We start from the raw sequence: 11652 nt of genomic DNA on the forward strand, positions 1-11652 counted from the left end.
ATATTTCTTCTTTAGCAAAAAATCTTAGTGTATTGCAGTTACTTCACAACAAAGGTCTCGTTATATTCACCCAAGTACAATTTCACTTTTTTGTGAGAACCACATTCTGTATGAAATCTTTCTTTTGTAAGTTTTGATAAAGCTATATTCAAGGCAAGCCAAAGAAATCAGAAACACTAATTAGAAAATTCACTCCCACCAGGCTCAGATTATCGCATTAGTGGAGCACTGAAGATAGTCGACCTTGTCAAGCTAATATTCAATTAAAAGTGAAAATAATGTTCTCTTAGGTCAGGGATGGGGAACCTGCTGCCCGTATTAGCAAGGCAATAATCACAATATAGACAATAATTGTCAATATGCCTGTGTGGTTCCGGATCACAAAATATGAGACTCTCCATATAGAAGGTAGAAGTAAATTATTTATTCAGATGCCAGAGAACCAGATCCCAGAACCCATAAGCCCAATCCATCACAGCAGCAAAGAATTCAATATACAATATCACAGCAGAGAACCACTCCATCCCATAACCTTCCCACTCCCTGCTGGGGCCTTGCCACCAACAATCACTCACAGCGCAGCACCTGTCAGCTCTTTCCCTCAGCTCTAATTCCTCTCTTTGCATTTCCTGTGCACTTTCCTTTTCCTCTCTGCAAGCTCCTTCCACCACATGTGACTTAGGCTTCCTGTGACATAAGCAGGTCACATGGTCCATGAATGGGTGGGAAAGATCTTCAAATATAAATTGTCATTACACTGCCTCAAGGTCACATGTGGTACTCTATGTCGTGAGGCTGAAACAACAGATGATGAATATTACAATTGCTATTGATGAGTAAGTTCAGCTCAGCTGAACAAATGAACAGCTTGAAAGCACAAAATCATAGAAGTCACCAATAAGTTCAAATAGTTTGTGTGAGAAATCATGTATTCAGTCAAAGGGCTGCACTTGAGGACCCAGAGGGCTGCATGTGGCCTCGAGGCTGCAGGTTACCACCCCTGCCTTAAGTTATCCTAGGAATTAGATTAATTTTAAAGAGTAGACATTCCCGCTACACTTTAACCTGGTCATTCCTACCCTAGTCATAGCTTGAATACTATATTCAGTGCTAGTTCCCCTATTTTAGTATAAAGTGTGTGTGTGCATGTGCGTGTGCATGTGTGTGTGTGTGTGTGTGTGTGTGTGTGTGTGTGTGTAAGGGGAGTATCCAGTCACTATGTGGTACCTCACATTTTTATGTAGGTTAATTAGACATCCACTCATGCTCTTGAATGGCTTTCTCACTCCCACTTGCCCTTACACTGTCAGGCTTAGGTTGCCAAAGAAGGATCACAAACTTAGAGCAATACCTAGGGTACTTTACATAACTCTGTTGTGGAGAAAGTAGTCTACTTAAATTCTGCACTTTAGGTCTCAAATTCTCCATCAATGTGTTTCCATTTACACCAACCCTGTCACCCATAATAATGACACATTTATACTTTGAACATTTTTGTTTACTTAACAATAAAGCAATTGGAATAATTGTATATCACAAGTCTTCATGTATTAAAGTAAATGAGAAAATAATAAACCTATCAAAATCATAGATAAACTTAGGTCACCCTCCTCCACCAATGTACACAGTATCCATTGGGGTCAGTGTTCACTTACTTGCCAGAAATCTGAAAAGGAGAATATGAGCAAAGAAAAGCCATGTGAAAAGGTAACTCAGAACTTAGAAACTATATGTTTCATTGTTTACTTTCTGTCTAGAAAACTATACATTTCCTTGATAACTGTAGCTTTTGTTTTGAACAGAAGCATTCACTGGTAAGCCATCTGACCCATGCTATGTTTCACTAATATCATAGTAGACATAATTTCTCACACAAACTGTTTGAACTTATTGGTGACTTGTATGATTTTATGCTTTCAAGTTGTTCATCTGTTCAGCTGATCTAAACTTACTCCTCAATAGCAACTTTAGTATCCATCAATTTTTGTTTCAGTTTTGGCTGATGCAACTTTGAAATATGTCCATTTTCATCTCTCATTTCTCTGGGTTAAGACTATGGATCCTTTCTGTGAATAATCCCACATTAGCTATTAATAGTAACTTAATTCTCATTTTCTGTTTATGACCCTTAACCATAGAACAGTTTTGGTATCAATATTTCACCAGTTAATACCTTAAAAGTTCCCCAACTCTTCAATTCTCCTTGTACAAATGAGTGAGGCATATTGTGATCTTCATTTACCTAAGTATTCTACAGCTTGTCACATTCAAAATGAATAAATACTATTACAGAATTCTGAGTCAACTTTAACTTTGCTGTTTCTCATAAATTTTTTGAGCAGATCTATGACACAGACAAGTGAATATTCAAGTCAGATTCATATCAATAACTGCTCTTCTCAAAAACAGATCTATCTCCACTACAAGTGAATCTTCCCTCCTCCCCACCTCCCAACATTAGGAAGATCATTGATAAGCTAGAGAATACCCAGCATAGGAATACATACATACATACATATATATATATATACATATACATACATACATATATGTGTATATACACACATATACATACATGTGACAAAGAGACACAAGATTTTGCCACATGAATATTATTTAATAAAACTATGTTTAGCCTGAAGAAGAGAGGTATACAAAATGTCTTCATATATTTGAAGGGATGTTAAATAGGAGTTAGATTGATTCTATTTGCATTCAGGAGGCAAGACTAGGGGTAAAGTGTAAAATCTGCAAAGAAGTGGATTTAAGCTTGATGGGGATAGGGGTAGGGGGTGAGAGAAAACCATCCTTAGAGTTGTCCAAAAATGGAATGGAATTGCTTGAAAGGTAGTAAGCTTCCACTCATTGTAGGTCTTCTGACCAAGATCTCATCTGAATGATTACTCTTTGGGTATGTTTTAGAGTGGATACTGGTTCAGAGATTAATTGGACTAGATGGTCGCATCTACAAATAGCTCCAAAATATTCAATGAAATTTTCACATCTCCCAACCTATTGGAGCTCAAGATTCCTATCTGTCTCTTCATTCACTTTACTTCTTAATTTTTTCTTTGAAGTGCTTCCCCCACCTTTGAAAGAGACACTTAATTTTCCTTGGCAACCTAGAGAGTACTGGAGGTACATTTTCCCTGACACTTCTTGTTGTTTTCCCGCTAAGATGAGAACAACTTGCACTTTGATCATTATAGTTGCTATAGGTAGAAAAAAACAACAACAAAAACATTTGCACATTTCAGGGAAAACTTCTCCTTGCCATCCCTTTTTGTTGGAAGCAAGATCTGCAGTCATTTGTCATCTTTTTTCAAAGTTTTTGTTTGTTTGTTTTTTGGCTAATCCAGAAGGCTAACTGCTGTGGCAAGCTGTCCATCTGTGAGATGCAAGATGCTAGGTGTAAATGCTATGAGATCTACCCTCATTTCATATCGCTGATGATTTCCAGATACTTAGACTCTTTGTCTCAACAACGAGAGTAGAAATTGGGAGTGGACATATTTATTTAGCAGAAGACATAGTTAAATCACCACCACAATGTGCAAGGACATAGGGGGAAATCCATTTATCCAAAAAATCTCCACTCTTCATTCTACTTGCTATAGATCTCCAGAAATCTCCCTGTCATCCTTTGCATGCTGGCATCTCTGTCCCCATTAAGTATGAGGAGTTTGTGTGCTTGAAACCTAATTTATGTAGCAGACAGAAGCAAGCAAGATGCAAGCACACATCATGCAAAACAAAATCTAATTATCTAATTAAATCTTTCCACCTCATTTCACCTTTCTGATTATGTTCCAGATATTTCCTTGTATTTCCCAGGATTCTAGCCTCTTATTGTTTTGGATTAGATGACCTCTAAAGGTCCCTTCTAGATCTAAGACACTATGTAGGATCCATGTCACTAATGACTAAGACATCAATTAGCATCAAAACAGCCAATTTAAACTATTTTTGGCTGTCCTGATCTTAATCACAACTGAGTTAATCAGTGACCAAAAGAAGACAGAGGAACTAGGAGTGGTCTCTTCTCATTATATTCATATGTACCTTCTGATTATTTCTGAGGTCCGGCTTAATAGAAAATGACTGCATATGATCTTACTTTAATCGCACAATAAGACACAAATTCCTAAGTGCAAATAAAATCTTTGAATTAAAAGCTATATGGTACATATACTATGGCCATCAGATAGATTCCAGTAATATTGTACTTGGTTCTATTCCATGAACATAAAATAGCCAAAGACGAAGCAAAGAAATGATTATAAAATATTGATGTTTTCCCCAAAAAAGCTACAGACATTTTTAAAAATGTGATTCAAATGAAAAGCTTTAATACTTCATTGATAGAAAGGGGATGTTAACTATGGAAACAAATTTTATTGGTTAGTAATTTGATGTAAGCTAAGGAAAATGAAGAAAATTACAAAAGTTAATTGGAAATGATGACTTTCTCTATACAAAATGAACAAAACAAGGGAAAGCTACTCAAAGATGATTAACTTTAGGCCGAAGATGCTGGAGAAGGAAATAACATCTTAGTTTTTTTTTTGCTTCCAGACTATAAGATGGCACTCTCCTGTTTCTTGAGTTGAATCTCAATATATTAGAATTTAAATAGATTTCAGACATCATAGGATCAAAGATCAAGAGCTAGAAGTATCTTAAAAAATTTATTCAGTATGCTTGAGCTTCACTCTCATCTGAAATTGGTCAAAAAAAGATTATACATGTACACACACACACACACACACACACACACACACACACACACTTAGGTATAGAAATTCATTTTACCCAATAGAAAAATAGGACAAGACAAAGATAAATGAAAGTGAAAGGAATGGTGATAAGAGAGAGAGCAGATTAAGGGATGCAGTGGGCAGAGGTAAAAATAATTTTAAGGATGGACATGGTAAAGAGAGAGAGAGAGAGAGAGAGAGAGAGAGAGAGAGAGAGAATGAAAATAGGCAAAATATACATTTGGCAATTAAAACTGTAAAAGGGAATGTGATAAACTCACCTATAAAATTGAAAAGGATAGCAGAATGGGTTAGAAACTAGAATTCAGCATTACCTTGTTTACAAGAAACGCACTTGAAACAGAAAGACACAAACAGACTTAAAATAAAGGGCAAAATATATTTTACCTCATTTGATTAAAAATAAAAGGCAGGTATAGCAATCATGATGTCAGGACAACAAATTAAGCAGACTTAATTGGCAAACTAGCAAACTATATCTTGCTAAAAACATCATAGAAAAAAACACGATATCAATATTAATCATATACAGACCAAAAGTCGTAACATCCAAACTTTTTAAGGAAAAAAAATGACTTACACGAAGAAATGAACAGCAAAACTGTATTAGTGGGATAACTTCAATTTACTTGGCACAAAATAGATAAATCTGAGTATAAAATAAATAATAAAGAAGTTAAAGAAGTGAATAGCATTTCAGAAAAGTTAGATATCATAGACCTCTCAATAAAATTGAATGTCAATAGAAAGATGTATAAATTTCTCTCAGCTGTATGTGGTAATATCTCAAAACTGAGCATGCATTAGAGTGTGTAAAACCTCACAAATAAATGCATAAAAGCAGAAATATTATATGTACTCTTTTCAGACCATAATGCAATAAAAAATTGCTTTTGACAAAGGGCCTTGGAAATGTAGATTAAGATCAATTGGAAAGTAAATTATCTAATCCTAAAAACAATGGATAGGTCAAAGAACAAATTATAAAAATAATCAACAATTTAATTAAAAATAATGAGAATAATGAGACAACAAACCATAATGTATGTGACAGAGGCAAAGCAGTACTTAGAGAAAAATTGTATCTCTAAATACATCAGTAAAAGAGAGAAAAAGAAGATCAATGAATTGGGTATACAACTAAAGATACTAGAAAAAAAGAATAAATTAAAAATCCCCATTAAATACCAAAATGAAAATGCTAAAAAAAGAAAGAGTAATAAAATTTAAAGGCAAAAAAGACTATTTAAATAATGAATAAAAATAGGAGTAAGCAAGTAAAATAGTTAAACCATTTGGTTAAGTCGATCACAAAAAAAGAAAGTGGAAAATCTTATCACCAGTATTGAAAATAAAGATATTGAATGTACGATTGATGAAGACGAAATGACATCATGTATCAGGAACTATTTCACCCAGTTATATGCCAATAAAATTGATGATCTAAGTAAAATGGATGAATATTTACTTAAATATAAATTCTGTAGATTAACAGAAGAAATAGAATAATTAAATAACTCTGTCTTAGACAAATAAATTGAAGAAACATTAAACAAACTTTTTAAGAAAAAAAAAAATCCCAAGGACCAGATGGATTTAGAAGTAAATTGCACAAAACAATTAACTCCAATATTATATAAGGGACTTGAAAAAATATGTAAAGAAGGATCTCTACCAAATTTCTATGACCCAACGTGATATACACCTAAAACAAGAGTAAAAACAGAAGAAAAAATTATAGACCAATTAAATAAAATAGTAAGAAAGGAAAATACACATATATACCAAAAATGTCATAACACTCTAATTAGATGAGATTTTTGCCAGGAACGCAGGACTGGTTTAATGTTAATAAAACTATAAGCAAAATTGACCGTATCAATTACAAAAACACATGACTATATCAACTGCTGCAGGAAAAGCTTTTAACAAAATACAATACCCATTCCTATTTAATAATATAACTGGGAATTATGGGAATAAATGGAGATTTTCTTCAAATGATAAGCAGCATCCATCTAAAATCAAGAGCAAGCATTACCTATAATGGGGATGAACTAAAAGCCTTCCAAATAAAATAAGGGGTGAATCAAGTATATACATTTCCACCACTATTATTTAATAGTATGCTAGAAATGCTATCTATAGCAAAAAGAAAAGAAAAAGAAGTAGAAGGAATAAGAATAGGCAATGAGTAAACAAAACAATCACTCTTTGCTGCTAATATAGTATACTTAGACAATCCTAGCGAATCAATTTTAAAAAGTTGAAATGATTATTAACTTTGGTAGTTTCAGGATATAATATATACCCACATTAATAGTCAGCATTTCTATACATTACAAATGAAACCCAGAAGGAAGAGAAAGATATTTTAAGTAACTTTTAAAATAATATTTAAAATAACTATAGAAAATATAAAATACATGGGAGACTATCTTCCAAGACACAAAAAAGAACTATATGAACACAATTACAGAAAATTTTTAACACAAATAAAGACAGAACTAAACAATCAGAGAAATAATTGTTCATAAGTAGTCTCCAGCCAATATAACACAAATGAAAATTCTAAGTAAATTCATTTATTCAATGCCATAGCAAGCAAGCTACTAAAGAATTATTTTATAGAGCTAGAAAAAATGATAATAACATTCATCTGGCAGAACAAAATGTTAAGCATATCGAGGCAATCAATGGAAAAATGTGAAAGAAGGTGATTTAGCAGTACCATATTTCATAATATAATTCAAAATGGTAATCATCAAAACAGTCTGCTACTGGCTAAGAAACTGAGTGGTAGATGATTGGAATAGATTAGGCACACAATACACAGTAGTAAATGACTATAGTAATCTAGAGTTTGTTGAACCTAAATATCTAAATTAGGGGAGGGGGGCGAAAACTCATTTTTTGACCAAAACTTCTGGAAAAACTGAAGAGCAATCTGGCAGAAACTAGGCATGGACCAACATTTCATAGCCTATACCAAGATAAGGTCAAAATGGACATATGATTTAGACATAAAAGGTAACATTATAAGAAAAATCAGGTAGTGTGGAAAAATTACATGTAAGATATGAGTTAATAAAGATTTTATGACTGAACAAAAGATAGGCTTGTGGAAAGTAAAATGAATAATTTTGTTGCATGAAATTAAAACAATTAACACTAACAAAATCAATGTAGCCAAACTTAGAAGGAAAGTTGAAAATGGGGGGAAATTTTATGGTAAGTTCTGTGATAAAGGATTTTTATCCTTTATAAGGATAATTTTCAAATACATAAAAAAATTGAGTCTAACTGATACATATCAAAGGATATGACAGGCAATTTTCCTAGGGAAAAAAATCAACAATCATATAAAAATGCTCTAAATAAGTATCCTTCTAAGTTTGGCTACATTGCAACTCTGAAATAACAACTCGCACATAACCAGATTGGCTAAGGAAAATGAAAAATGCTGAACAAGATGGAGAAAAATAGGTAGACAAATGCAATATTGGTGTTGTGAACTGGCCCAACCATTCTGGAGAACAACTTGAAACTATTTCCAAAGGGCTATAAAACTGTCCATAAACTTTGACCCAGGAATAGGTCTGTCTCCCAAAAATATCAAAGTAAAAGGGAAAGACATTAAATGTACCAAATATTGATAAGAGCTCTTTTTGTGGTGGCAAAGAATTAGAAACTGAAGAGATGACCATCAGTTGGGAAAAGGCTAAGCAAATTGTGGCATATAATAACGAAGGAACACAATTGTGCTGGGATGGTTTTAGAAAGGAAAGGAATATTTATATAAATTGTTACAAATTAAAGTAAGCAGAACCATGTGAACACTGTGCACAATAACAGCAATATTGTAACAATGATTAGCTGTGAAAATGTTAGCTACTCTTATCAACAGAATGATCAGTGAGAATCCCAAAGGACTCAGAATGAAAAATGCTCTCCTCCTCCAGTGAGAGAATTGATTCACTCTATTTTTTCACTTTATTTTTCTTGCTTTTTGCAATATGGCTAATATGGAAAGATGTTTTGCATAACTTCACATGTATAATGGATATTATATTATTTACCTATTCAATGGAAGGGGTAGGGGCCAAAGTGAGAGAGAGAATTTGGAACTTTAAAAAAAACATGTAAAAAAGGTGTAATTTGAACCCACATCCTCACACTCTAGATGCAATTTTCTTTTTGTTTTATGACACCACCTCCCTTGCAGTAATACTCTCCATAGCCCAATTAGTAGATCATCCAGTGCAATTCATAACTGAATGTGAATCCTTTCTAGGATGTAAAAGGCAAGTAGTGACTCGGTCTCTGTGAAGATCTTTAAAGAAGAGGAACCTCCCAGGGTCGCTGGTTCAACTTTCAGTAAGGTCTTATTAGGAAGTTTTTTTTTTTTCTTTCATCATGCTTAAATTCACATGTAAGCAACTTACACCCCTGTACCTAGCTTTGCCCCTCCTCCTGACAGTAAGGGAAAATTTAATCCTTTCTCCATGTGGGAACTTTCAAATGCTTAAAATACAGCTACCATATTCTCCTAAATTTTCTTTTATCTAGTCTAAACATCCTCGTTCTTTCAATCATTTCTCACATGTCAAAAATATGTCATAGGACCACCACAATATTGATCACTTTCATTATCAAACATATCAGTGTTCTGACTAAAATTGACCCAATCACCTCAGTAGCTCTCTTTTAAGGTTACTTTTCTTCTTTTTTCTTTTTTTAAAAATTTATTTATTTTTAGTTTTCAACATTCACTTCCATAAGATTTTGAGTTCTTAATTTTCTCCCCCTCTCCCTCCTCCTCCCCCTCCTCTCCCCAAGACGGCATGCAATGTGATATAGGCTCTCCATATCCATTCATATTAAACATATTTTCACATTAGTCATGTTGAACATGTTTTTAATGTATCAGTGGGATATATCCAGAAGAAATGTCTCAAAGGCAGCTAAAAATGCAGGATTAGAACTTACAGAAGTATTAGAGATTTGAGAGTCATAATAATACAGTAATGTCAATCTCTATATAGTGTTTTATAGTGTTTCAAAGTTTACAATATATATTTATATACACTCATAAGGAAAATATCATAAATATACATGTGCACATATATATTTATACATTCATTTTACAAATAAGGAAACAGAGGTTCAAAGATGTTAAGGGACTTGCCCAGGAGCATAAAAGCTAGTTAAGTGTTTGAGGTGGGATTTGAACCCAGGTCTTCTTGACTTCAAATCTACAAGTATGTTTTGCTACTTCCCATATCTACAGAGAAGAAGTAAGTGAAGCCAGGGGAGTGAGCAACATCTCCAAGGAAGAAAGTGCTGAGAGAAGAGTAAACGGAAGAAGACATGGCGTTGGGGGAAGCCTACAATTAGGGCCATTTACTTTCTCTTATTGCTGCATTCCAAGTGGTTTCCCATGTGTCAATACTGGACCAATCAAGACCACTTCCTTTACTCAGGGACCTTCTCACTAACTGCCACTGCCCAGGGCCACACACACACACACACACATACACACACACACACACACACACCCCCTTACCATATTCCTCTCCTGATTAACTGTTTTCTTCCCCTGAGTTCCATTATACCTTATCACTGTGAGCCCTAAGCTAATGAAGTTGAATAGAAGAGTTACATTCTACAAGGGTAGGTAATCAAAATCTGGCTTGTATTCTTCGGTGTAAATTTTCTACCGGGTGTATTACTGTTTTATTTTTTTCAGTATTTTTTATTTATCTAATATATTTAGTTTTCAGCATTGATTTTCACAAGAGTTTGAATTACAAGTTTTCTCCCAATTTCTACCCTCCCCCTCACTCCGAGATGGCGTTTATTCTGGTTATCCTATTCCCCACTCAGCCCTCTCTTCTGTCACCCCACTCCCCTCCCATCCCCTTTTCCGTTCCTTTCTTGTAGGGCAAGATAAATGTCTACGCCCCATTACCTATGTATCTTATTTTCTAGTTGCATGCAAAAACTTTCTTTTTGTTTTTGAACATCCGTTTTTAAAAATTTGAGTTCCAAATTCTCTCCCCTCTTCCCTTCCCACGCACCCTCCCTAAGAAGTCAAGCAATTCATTATGTGTATCTGAATGTGTATCATTATGTATAACCCTTCCACAATACCCATGTTGTGAAAGACTAACTATATTTTGCTCCTTCCCAACCCATCCCCCCTTATTGAATTTTTTCACTTGACCTTGTCCCCTTTCGAGAGTGTTTGTTTTTGATTACCTACAACCCCATCTGCCCTCCCTTCTATCATCCCCCCCTTTTTTATCTTCTTCCTTCTTCTTTCCTGTGAGGTAAGATACCCAATTGAGTATGTATGGTATTCCCTCCTCAGGTCAAATCTGATGAGAGCAAGATTCACTCATTCCCCACTCACCTGCCTTCTCTTCTCTTCCTACAGAACTGCTTTTTCTTGCTGCTTTTATGCGAGATAACTCACCCCATTCTATCTCTCCCTATCACCCTCTCTCAATATATTCCTCTCTCATCCCTTAATTTGATTTTATTTCTTTTACATATCTTCCCTTCATCTTCAACTCACCCTGTGCCCTCTCTCTCTCTCTCTGTCTATATATATATATATATATATATATATATATATATACACACACACACATATATATACATATATATACATATATGTATATATACATATATACACATACTTATATACATACATACACATTCACTTATGCATATATATGCATAAACATAAATATGTATGTATATATATGTGTGTATATATATATATACACACATATATGTGCATATTCCCTTCAGCTACACTAACACTGAGGTCTCATGAATCATACACATCATCTTTCCATATAGGAAT

The sequence above is a fragment of the Trichosurus vulpecula genome, chromosome 1, assembly GCF_011100635.1.
Source record: "Trichosurus vulpecula isolate mTriVul1 chromosome 1, mTriVul1.pri, whole genome shotgun sequence".
Lineage (NCBI taxonomy): Eukaryota > Metazoa > Chordata > Mammalia > Diprotodontia > Phalangeridae > Trichosurus > Trichosurus vulpecula.